At 38.3% G+C, this 12,012-nt stretch overlaps 1 protein-coding gene across 3 annotated transcripts in view; it reads right to left on the reverse strand.

Moving 5' to 3' along the window:
* CFDP1 (craniofacial development protein 1) overlaps positions 1–12,012 on the reverse strand; it is a 142,060-nt gene that overhangs the window by 53,279 nt on the left and 76,769 nt on the right. The window lies entirely within an intron of this gene.

The raw sequence follows: 12,012 nt of genomic DNA on the forward strand, positions 1-12,012 counted from the left end.
AGGCAGGTGGATTACTTGAGTGCAGTTCAGTACCAGCCAGGACAAAATGGTGAACTCCCATCTCCACTACAAATACAAAAATTAGCTGGGCGTGGTGGCAGGTGCCTGTAATCCCAGTTACTCAGGAGGCTGAGGCAGGAGAATCACTTGAACCTGGTAGGTGGAGGTTGCAGTGAGCTGGGATCGTGCCACTGGACTCTAGCCGGGGTGACGGAGCAAGACTCTGTCAAAAAAAAAAAAAAAAAGACATATAGTCCCTAGCACTTTGGGAGGCTAAGGCAGAAAGATGGCTTGACCCCAGGTTGAGGCTGCAGTGAGCTGTGTTTGTGCTGCTGCACCCCAGCCTGAGTGACAGAGCAAGACTGTCTTTAATAAATATATATAGTTGATTTTTACATATTGATCTTGTATCTTGTAACTTTGCTGAATTGTTTATTAGTTCTAATCATTATTTAGTGGATTGTTTAGGATTTTCTACATATTAGATCATGTCATCTGTGAATAGTTCAACTCCTTTCTCTCCAATTTGGATGCCTCTTGTATCATTTTCTTGTCTAACTGCCCTGGCTAGAAGCTCCAATACAAAGTTGAATAGAGATGGCATGAGTAGACATACTTGTCTTTTTCCTATCTTAGTAGAAAAACATTTGGTTTTTCATGATTAAGTATGATATTAGTGGTGGATTTTTCATCAGATTGAGGAAGTTCCTTCTATTCTAGTTTGCTAAGTGTATTTTGTTCCTTTTTATAGCTGAATAACATTCTACTGTTTGGACATATATTTTTTTCATTTGTATTTATCAGTTGAAAGTCATTGAGTACTTCTACTTTTTGGATGAATAATGCTGCTATGAACACGTGTGCAAGTTTTTGTGTGGATATATGTTTTCATTTTTTGTGAGTATATGCATAGAATTGTTAGGTTGTATATAGCTCTACGTTTAACTTTGAGAATCTGCCAAACTTTTTTCCTGTGTGGCTACACCATTCTCCATCCAACCAGCAAGGTATGAGAGTTTCAATTTCTCCATACCCTTGGCAACACTTGCTATTTCCATCTTTTTAAATTATAATCATCCTAGTGGGTGTGAAGTATTACCTCACTGTGGTTTGATTTGCATTTCCCTAATGAATAATTATGTATTATAAGCTCTTTTAAATTAAGTATTGTTATTTTAAAATTATTACAGACATTTAATCAGACACTTAATTGGCCATAACTTAAGTAGAGGATAGCCTTAAATTACACTGAAATCCTTGCCAGAAACCACAAAAACATACAAGCATAAGACTATTCATTGCAAGACTGTAATAACAAAAGACTAGAAGCAACCCAAATGTTATCAAAGAAAACTAATTGAACAAACTCTGGTAATTCATACAATGAAATACTTTGCATCTGAAAACAAAATAAATGAGGAAACTCTTAAATGAAATAAAGTAAACTGTATATGCTCTACTACCGTTAATCCAAGATACGCAAGACAAATAAAAATTTAAATGGAAACAAAAGCAATTCCCAAAAATAAATGAATCTAATGTGTCCAACTGGTAACATTACTACAAACAGAAAAACTACTTCAAGTGACTTTAGAACACAGAAATTTGACTATACATTTCTAGTGAAATAAAATCTAATGACAAAAAAAAACTGCAAAAAAAACAAAGCACAACAAGCCAATTTAAACCATTTGTACTAATCATACATAAAACAGATGAGTGTATGTATTGTGAAATAAAATAAATGGATATTTATGTGACATTTCATCATTCCAGTGTTTTATTCTTAGGAAGGTAGAAGCTGCAGATTTAAGATAACCTGAGAGTTCTAAATTTGACTTGGAAGTAGCTGTACTGTTTCTAAAGTGAAGAAATAAACATAGTACAAAGCAAAATATAATTCTTTGCTCTATGTATTGATAAATCTTTGAAACAATGACCAACTCAGTAGCAACTGGCACTCTTATCCCTAATGTCTTGAAATAATGTTTCTCACAGAAAGAAAGCAGGGCTTCCAGATTAGATGACTAATACCAGGTCTGGAACAGGAAATGTACAAAAGGAGCCTGGAATGTTTTGTTACGCCATACAGGCATGGAAGCTAGCAAAAACTATTAAGGTCACTATCAAAATAACTTACTAATTTGAAGAACTTATTTGTCAAATATAAAACAATTTGAGAATCAATAAGGATAATGACTGCAACGGACTGAAACAACATCAAATGTTTAAATTCATGAGTTCATAATAAAAAATACAAATCGGTTACTACGGAGGTTAGTGTACCAACTCATTTTGAAAATGAAAGGAAAAATATTTATCTTTCCTAAATGAATTGGGAAAATAAAAGGATACGAAAAGGTCAATGTCCAAGCTTGGTTGCTCACTCCTATAAGCCCAGCACCTTGGGAGGCTGAGGGAGGTGGATCATTTGAGGTCAGGAGTTTGAGACCAGCCTGACCAACAAGGTGAAACCCTGTCTCTATTAAAAATACAAAAATTAGCCGGGTGTGGTGTCATGTGCCTGTAATCCCAGCTACTCAGGAGGCTGAGGCAAGAGAATCGCTTGAACCCAGGAGGAAGAGGTTGCAGTCAGCCGAAATCACACCACTGCACTCCAGCCTGGGCAACAAAGTGAGACTCTGTCTCTCAAAAAAAAAAAAAAAGAAAAGGTAAATGAAAGAATTTATTCGCTGGGCTCTGTGGCTCACACCTGTAATCCCAGCACTCTGGGAGGCTGAGACGGGTGGATCACTTGAGGTCAGGAGTTCGAGACCAGCCTGGCCAACATGGTGAAACCCCCTCTCTACCAAAAATACAAAAATAAGCCACGCATGGTGGTACATACCTGTAGTCCCAGCTACTGGGGAGGCTGAGGCAGGAGAATCGCTTGAACTCAGGAGGCGAAGGTTGCAGTGAGCCGAGACCATGCCACTGCACTCCATCCTGGGCAACAGAGTGAGACTTTGTCTCAAAAAAAAAAAAAAGAACTTAAAAATCAACAAAAAGACCACCCAATTAAAAAAAAAAAAAAAAGAATTTTTCTTCCTATATGAATTGGGAACCAAACAGAGGAGGAGATGAGATTTATTATCTTTAGAAGCATTACAACAAATAAATGAAGAAATGATAAGATTAGACTGCCATCATTTCATAACCATAAGTGTATCTAGGATCATCAACAGCTACTAACATCACAAAAAAAGAAAACCAGACTTTATGTGTCCCGAAATAGAACATCACTCTAATACAGTCTTGATAAGAAAAAATACATATGTGAAACTGAAATCTAGTCAAATCTTTAGATAAAACTACCAATTTACAAGAAACACACAGGACAGAGAAACATGTTAAACTCTACCATGAGGATGTAACCAGCAAAACCCATGAGGATGTGGGCAACATCCTCAGTTTCTTCAGCTCAGTTTCTTCAACAAATACATTCCAAGTAGAAAAACAAAAAAAAAGATGGAATAGAAATCTGATGATTAAAAAGGACTGAGACAGTGTCAACCAACTGCCATGTATGGACCATACTAGATCCAAACAAACTGTAAACAATTAACCAAACGTATTAGACTAATTAGATATTTAAACACTGACTGGGTATTTGGTCATATCATGAAGACATTATTTTTTCTGGGGTATGCCAATAGTATGTAGTTATGTTTAAAAAGAAGAGATACATACTGAAATGTTCATGGGTAAATATTTTTAGATATATATCAAAAATACATGGGTAAAATTATATACAATATCTGAGATTTGCTTCAAAACCATATGGCTGGGTAGGTAGGAATTCAGGTGATAAATAGTCATAATGGTTAATTACTGAAGTAGATTTTAAAAATGGACCATGGTATTAAAAGAAATAATGACAAAAAATTCCTTAGCAGGGTTTTCAAACCATTTTCTCCTTCAGTTTTAAAGCTTTTTGTTATTTTACTGAATCTCTGTTCTAAGCCCTTTACTGGGAACAGAAAAGACTATGTCCCTGACTATGGTTTGACTTACAAATTTTTGCCTTTATCGTGGTGTGAAAGTGATATGCATTCAGTAGAAACTACTCTGAGTACCCATATACCCATTCTGGTTTTCACTTCCAATACAGTATTTGATAAATTACATAAGATAATCAACACTTGATTATAAAACAGACTTTGTGTTAGATGATTTTGTCCAACTATAGGCTAATATAAGTGTTGTGAGCACATTTAAGGTAGGCTAGGCCAAGCTTTGATGTTTGGTAGGTTGGGTATATTAAATGCATTTTCAACTTATATTTTCAACTTACAATGCATTTATCGGGACATAATCCCATCACATGTCAAGGAACACGTGTAGTTACTTGCTGAGTACCTGCCACGTACTCGCACATTCTCTCATGGCTCTGCATTTGTTCATTTGTGGAGAAGGAAGTTGAAGGAGACCACACAGCAGTATATGGCCAGGGACGAATGTGAAGTCCTGGTCTGCCTAACTCCAGCCTTATAGTCATATGAGCATGAGTCTCATAGCCTTGGTGTTCCCAAAAAAAAAAAAAAAAAAAAAAAATCCAAGACGTATCTCCAAGAGAAGTGTCCTCATGATGTATAAAAACGTGGTGGCACTGTTAGTCTCTCAGTTGTGACAAATGCACCATGGCTATGCAAGATGTTGGGTAAAGGTACATGGCACTCACTGTTCCATCTTTCCAACTCTTCTGTAAGTCTAAAACGTACTTGTTTTCTTAAATGTGGTGAGGAAAGGGAAAAAGTGCTGTTTTAAAAGTCACTGCTTAAATGCAGCAGGGTATCCTGAACTGGATCCTGGAATAACATGTGAAAAGACACTTGTGGGAAAAAGGGAAATTATAATAAAGAGTGGAGTTTGGATAATAGTACTGTCCCATTGTTAATCTCTTAATTTTGACAAATGTACCACTGCCAAATATAAGATGTTAACATCAGAGAAAGCTGGGTGACACCTGCAGGCAGGTACACCTAGGAGATATTTTGGGTTCAGTTCCAGACCACAGCAATGAAGCAAATATCACAGTAAAGTAAGCCACACAAATTTTTTTGATTTCCTAGTGTATATGTAAGTTATGTTTACACTGCACTGTAGTCTATTAAGTGTGTAATAATAGCATTATGTCTAAGAAAAACAATGTACAGATTTTCATTTTTAAATATTGCTAAAAATGCTGATGATCATCTGAGCCTTCAGTGAATCAAAATCATTTTGTTGGTAGAAGGTCTAGCTTCAATGCTGATGAATGATGACTGATCAGGGTGGTGGTTGCTGAAGGCTGGGGTAGTTGTGGCAATTTCTTAAAATAAAACAACAATGAAGTCTGTCACATTGACTCTTCCTTTCATGAAAGATTTCTCTGTAGCATGCAATGCTGTTTGATAGCATTTTACCCACAGTAAAGCTTCTTTCAAAACTGAAGTCAATCCTCTCAAACCCTGCTGTTGCTTTATCAACTAAATATGCACTATTCTAAATCCTTTGCTGTCATTTCAACAATGTTCACAGCATTTTTACCAGGAGAAGATTCCATCTTAAGAAACCACTTTCTTTGCTCATCCATAAGAAGCCACTCCTCATCTGTCAAAGTTTTATCATAAAATTGAAGCAATTCAGTTACATCTTCAGGCTCTGATATGGTTTGACTCTGTATCCACATCTAAATCTCACCTTGAATTATAATAATCGCCACATGTCAAATGCAGGACAAGGTGGAGATAATTGAATCATGGGGGCAGTTCCGCCATGCTGTTCTCGTCATAATGAGTGAGTCTTCTGAGATCTGATGGTTTCATAAGCATCTGGCTTTTCCCCTGCTTGCACTCATTCTCTCTACTGCCACCCTGTGAAGAGGTGCCTTCCGCCATGACTGTAAGTTTCCCGAGGCTTCCCCAGCTATGCAGAACTGCGAGTCAATTAAATCTCTTTTCTTTACAAATTACTCAGTCTCGGCTATTTCTTCATAGCAGCGTGAGAATGGACTAATACAGGCTCTACTTCTCATAGTAGCTCTCTTGATATTTCCATCATATCTGCAGTTACTTCCTCTACTGAAGTCTTGAACCCCTCAAAGTTACCCATAAGGGTTGGAATAAACTTCTTCTAAACTCCTGTTCCTGTGGATACTTTGGCCTCCTCCCGTGAATCACAGATGTTCTTAATGGCATCTAGGATAGTGAACTCTTTCCAGAAGGTTTTCAATAAACTTTGTCCAGATTCATCAGAGAAATCACTATCTATGGCAGCTGTAGCCTTATTAAATGTATTTCTTAAGTAGTAAGACCATCACAGTTTGCCACGAGTGAAAATAAACAAATAAACAAGTAACACTTGAAAGCTGAAATTACTCCTTGATCCATGGACTGCAGAATGGATGTTAACAGTAAACAACACAACATTAATCTTCTTGTACACATCCATCAGAGCACATGGGTGACTGGGTACATTGTCAATGAGCAGTAACATTTTGAAAGGAATCTTTCTGTCTGAGCAGTATGTCTCAAAAGTGGGGTTAAAATATTCAGGAAACTATGCTGGAAACAGATGTGCTGTCATCTATGTTTTGTTGTTTCACTTAAAAAACACAGAGTAGATTATAATTCTTAAGGGTCTTAGGATTTTTAGAATGGCAAATGAGCACTGGCTTCAACTTAAAGTCACCAGCTACATTAGCCCTTAACAAGAGAGCCAGCCTATCACTTGAAGTTTTGAAGCCAAGCATTAACTTCTCCTTCCGAGCTAACAGAAGTCCTAGATGGCATCTTCTTTCAACAGAAAGCTGTTTTGAAAATATAAGAAGAAGAAAGGAAAAAGAAAAGGCTGTTCCATTTACACTGAAAATCTGTTGTTTAGTGCAGCCACCTTCATCAATTATCTTAGCTAAATCTTCTGAATAACTTACTACAGCTTCTGCATCAGAACTTGCTGCTTCATCTTGTACTTCCATGTTATGGAAACAGCTGCTTTCTCTTTCTTTCTTTCTTTCTTTTTTTTTTTTTGGAGACAGAGTCTTGCTCTGTTGCCCAGGCTGGAGTGCAGTGGCGTGATCTCAACTCACTGCAACCTCCGCCTCCCAGGTTTAAGCAATTCTCCTGCCTCAGCCTCCCAAGTAGCTGGGACTACAGTCGTGTGCCACCATGCCTGGCTAATTTTTGTATTTTTAGTACAGATGAGCTTTGCCATGTTGCCCAGGCTGGTCTTGAACTTCTTGCCTCAAGTGATCCACCCGCCTTGGCCTCCCAAAGTGCTGGGACTACAGGCGTGAGCCACCTCAACCAGCCCGCAAACAGCTTCTTTTTTAAAATTACTTTATTTATTTTTAGTTTTTATTTTTTTGAGACGAAGTCTCACCCTGTCACCCAGGATGGAGTGTGGTGGCGCGATCTCAGCTCAGTGCAACCTCCACCTCCCGAGTTCAAGCGATTCTCCTGCCTCAGCATCCTGAGTGGCTGGGATTACAGATACATGCCACCATGACCAGCTAATTTTTTGTATCTTTAGTAGAGATGGGGTTTCACCATACTGGCCAGGCTGGTCTCAAACTCCTGACCTCAAGTGATCCACCTGCCTTGACTTCCAAAGTGCTGGGGTTACAGGTGTAAGCTCCTGCAGCTGGTGAAACAGCTTCTTTCTAAGGGAAGAATCTCATGAACAACCTCTGCTAACTTCAAACTTTTCTCCTGCAGCTTCCTCTCCTCCCTCAGCCTTCACAGAATTGAAGGGTTAGGCCCTTACTCTGAATTAGGCTTTGGCTTAAGGGAATGTTGTGTGGTTGGTTTGGTCTTCTTATGCAGACCATTCAAACTGTGTTCAGATCAGCAATAAAGCTGTTTCACTTTATCATTTGTATGTTCACTGGAGTAGCACTTTTAGCTTCCTTCAATAACTTTTCTTTTGCATTTACAACTTGGCTAACTGTTTGGTACAAGAGGCCTAGCTTTTAGCCTGTCTTGCCTTTCAACATGCTTTTCTCACTAACCTTAAATCATTTCTAGCTTTTGATTTAAAGTGAGAGATGTGACTCTTCTTTTTACTTGAACACTTAGAGGTCACTGTAGGGTTACTAACTAGCCTAATTTCAATATTGTTTTGGCTCAGGGAATACAACATTTACCAATTAAGTTTGCTATCCTATGTGGGTGTGGCTCATGGTGCTCCAAAACAATTATAATAGTACCAGTAAGGATTACTGATTGCAGATGGCCATAATAATAATAATGACAAAATTTGAGATATTATGAGAATTACCAAAATAGGACAGAGACATGAAGTGAATACAAACTGCTGGAGAAATGGCACTGGTAGACATGCTCAACTCAAATCTTCAATTTGTAAGAAACAGAGTATCTGTGAAGCACAGTAAAGCACAGTGCCATCAGATGAGGCACGTCTACATATGGGAACTCTCCATGTCATTTTAGCAGCTTTTCTGACATAATAATCTCTTCAGATATTCAATACATTATTCTAAAGTTTTTTATTAAAAAAAAGAATGAAGCAGCAAGTTATTAAGTAAAATAAATATTTTACATAAAATGAGGTAATTTATTAAATCTTGATTCTTAACTAGGTATCTTGTAACTATTTTTTATGAAAATGAAAGTGATCATAAGCACTTCTGCCAAGAGTGGGAGTCTCCAGGACCCCATTTGTACAACTGAATTGCAAGTTGAATTATCTACTTTTCCTCATGAACACCATTTTTACCTGAAAAAATGACTGGCAGATAAACTATAGTTATTCACACTTAAGTATTTGACAGACATTTTCTCTTTTCTCGAAACTGAACAATGTCTGTCTGTCCAAGACCTGACAGTATCTGTTGACAGTGATAAATTCTGAGCTTTAGAATTTTGGAAAACTTGTTGCCTACCATCGTGAACTAAACAGCTTCCCTGTAAAGATGTTTCTGATTGGCACTGATATTAATGAATGTGACTTGTTGAGAAGGTCTAATGAAAGTAGTCAGCGTTAGAAGAGCTGTATAACCCAGTAACCAGTAGTTTTGAATGCATGCTGTTACATCACTGTTCACATTAGGTTTTGTAGAGAAGAGGGTCTATGTTGCCCAGACTGGTCTCAAACTCCTGGGGTCAAGCGATCCGCCCGCCTCAGCCTCTCAAAGGTGCTGGGATTACAGGCGTGAGCCACCGTGCCCAATATCTTTTTACTTTTTCAATAGGGCTACCAGATAATTTAAAATCATGATATCCTTCCTTCTCCCGCTTCCTGCTCTCCTTAGAAACCTCCCAACCAGGACCTCTGGAGTTGTCACCTCTGGAGTTGACATATCAGGTTTTGAATTCAGAGCAAAACGGTAACAGCCTCTGGCCCAACAGGGAAATGTTTCACTGCCTTCTTGACCAAACCCAATTTCTTTGAGTGCCAGTGTTTTATAAGTAACATCTATAGTTTTCAGTGTTTTATTTGTTGTGCTATCAAACTTAACATTTGCATTGCTAATGGCAACTCTCCAAAGAAAGCTGAAAATGATCCGCTGAGAGACAACAGCTTTCTGCTTGGTTGAATCATGTATACTTTCTACCTGTTAAAACACTTAACTCCCAATAGAGATTGGAATACTTGGTTTTGTGACTTACCCACACATACCTCTTAACAAATCAAAAGATCGCTTCTGGAGGGAGGTAATGTCAGAAAGTGAACACAAGAGTCCTTATAATACAGCTTTATTTCAGACTTGTGGACTCAGCTGGAAGGTGGGGAAGAGCTAGGGGCATCTCAGAAGACAGTATCCCATCTAATTAAGTGTCATGCCCTGACTGGGTATTGAGTCAAACTGCTTGTAGTGAATAAAGTTCCTTGGACCAAAGCAGTGGGGCAGACTCTAAAACCTGGCATGAGATGAATAAAAGAAGCCTTAGGGAAAACAGCTGAAAGATTCTTGTGGCAGATAAAGAAAGCATAAACAAATTTTGTTTTAAGATCAATTTACACATGTGGAATTATAAACACCTATTAGCTGTATCAGTAGCATGGACAGATTAGGTTGTGTATATCTGGAGTTCACGTAACTCTTATCAGTTACCAAGGTGTCACCAAGGCCTCAAGGCTACTGGATTAACCTGTCCATTAAGACATAAATAAAATTGGTTCAATCTACCATTTCATATGTAGGGAAAACAAGCATCCCATCTACTCTATCTGGGTGGTCTTAGGGTCTTTCTTTTACTAGTTGCTTCCAGCTTCATTTTTGTTGGTTGTGACAAATTCCTAATGTTGGCTCTGTGACTCATGGCTCTGTGACACATCGCTCTCTATGTTGGGGACCCATGATGGACACAAACTCAATTCTGCCACCAATGCAAAGCTGCAGGCCATATTAAATGTCTATGGAAGGTTACTACGTTGAGGGGTGTGGGGGCGGAGATCTCAAGCCAGCAGAGTAAACAACCCAGACTTAGATAGAACAAAGTAATAGCCATCTCTTGTTAAGAGTCCTTGGGAACTTTTCATTGACTATCCATTCCCTGGAAGGTCCTAGAATGACCAAGAACATGCTGAAATTTTATGTCAAATTTACACAAACACAAACACACACACACACACGCACAGTATTTTTCTGGGAGGCAAGTCCATAATTTTCATCAGATATTCAAAGACCTCTCTCAAGATCCAAGAAAAGAGTTCCAATTTACCTTGTATTAGATAAACACCACAGTATACTCTAAGAGTAGAAAGAATTTTACCTAGGAAGAACTCAGGTCAGAAATGACTTCTGAAATTCTAAATGCCTTCTTATAGCAACCTTCTGAAAGCCCTTATTTGCAGAACTCTCCCTGACTGCCCCAGGATCAGGGAGGTGCTTTAATCTCTAGTTTTCACAAACACCATGTGCGTACCTCTACCACTACACTGTAATACCATCTGTGCTTCCTGTCTCCTCACTAGCTAATCCAACTAGTAATGGGAAAATACAAATTCAAACTCTAGGACATGCCATTTTATACCCATGAGACCCTCAGAACAGTTTGCCAACACCAAGGATCGGGGCAATAGGAACTCTCACCTGATGTTAAGACTAGTTCAACCACTTTGAAAAACAAATCAACATAATCTTTTTAGGTTAACATTTAAACGTATTCTACAGCCAGCAACTTCGTTCTTACAGTAGTTTTGCACATTGCTGGTTGTTACTCAATGGGTCCCAAATCAATTTAGAGGATCATAGCCATATTTTAATGAAATAGTGTTATATTTTTACCTCATTACACTAAGTACTGCATTTCATTTTATTATACATTAAGTATAATAAAATTTTTGTTTCAGTCATGTGTAGGTTAGTGTGTGTGGGTATACTGGAGTCATGATGAAACTATATTTCTTACTATGGGCTCATGTAAAAACACTCTGCAAACATGGCAACCTGGAGAAACCCCTACACATATGCACAAAAAAGCATGTATGGGAATGTCCACAGCAGTATTTTCCCAATAGCAAAAAACTAGAAATAATACAGGAAAACACAAAAATTGTGGCATATTCATACAACAAACTATAATAAAGCAGTGGATGCTACTGTGCTACTGCATCAAGGTAAATCTCAAAATAACGTAAAGTGAAAAGTAAGTCACAGAAAAATACATGCTGCGAGATGGCATTTATTTCAAGTTCAAAAACAAGCAAATTCAAGTAACAACTATCTAGGGGTACTCGTATAAGTGGCAAAAAAAGAAAAAAAAAAACTATAAAGGAAAATAAGAGGCCGGGCACAGTGGCTCATGCCTGTAATCTCAGCACTTTGGAAGGCCAAGGTGGGTGGATCACTTGAGGAGTTCAAGACCACCCTGACCAACATGGTGAAACCTCATCTCTACTAAAAATACAAAAGTTAGCTGGGCGTGGTGGCACACACCTGTAATCCCAGCTACTTGGGAGGCTGAGGTAGGAGAACTCTTGAACCCAGGAGGCAGAGGTTGCAGTGAGCCAAGATTGCGCCCCTGCATTCCAGCCTGGGTGACAGAGCAACACTCTGTCTTAAAA

This window comes from Chlorocebus sabaeus, chromosome 5 (assembly GCF_047675955.1).
Source record: "Chlorocebus sabaeus isolate Y175 chromosome 5, mChlSab1.0.hap1, whole genome shotgun sequence".
In the NCBI taxonomy this organism is placed as follows: Eukaryota; Metazoa; Chordata; class Mammalia; order Primates; family Cercopithecidae; genus Chlorocebus; species Chlorocebus sabaeus.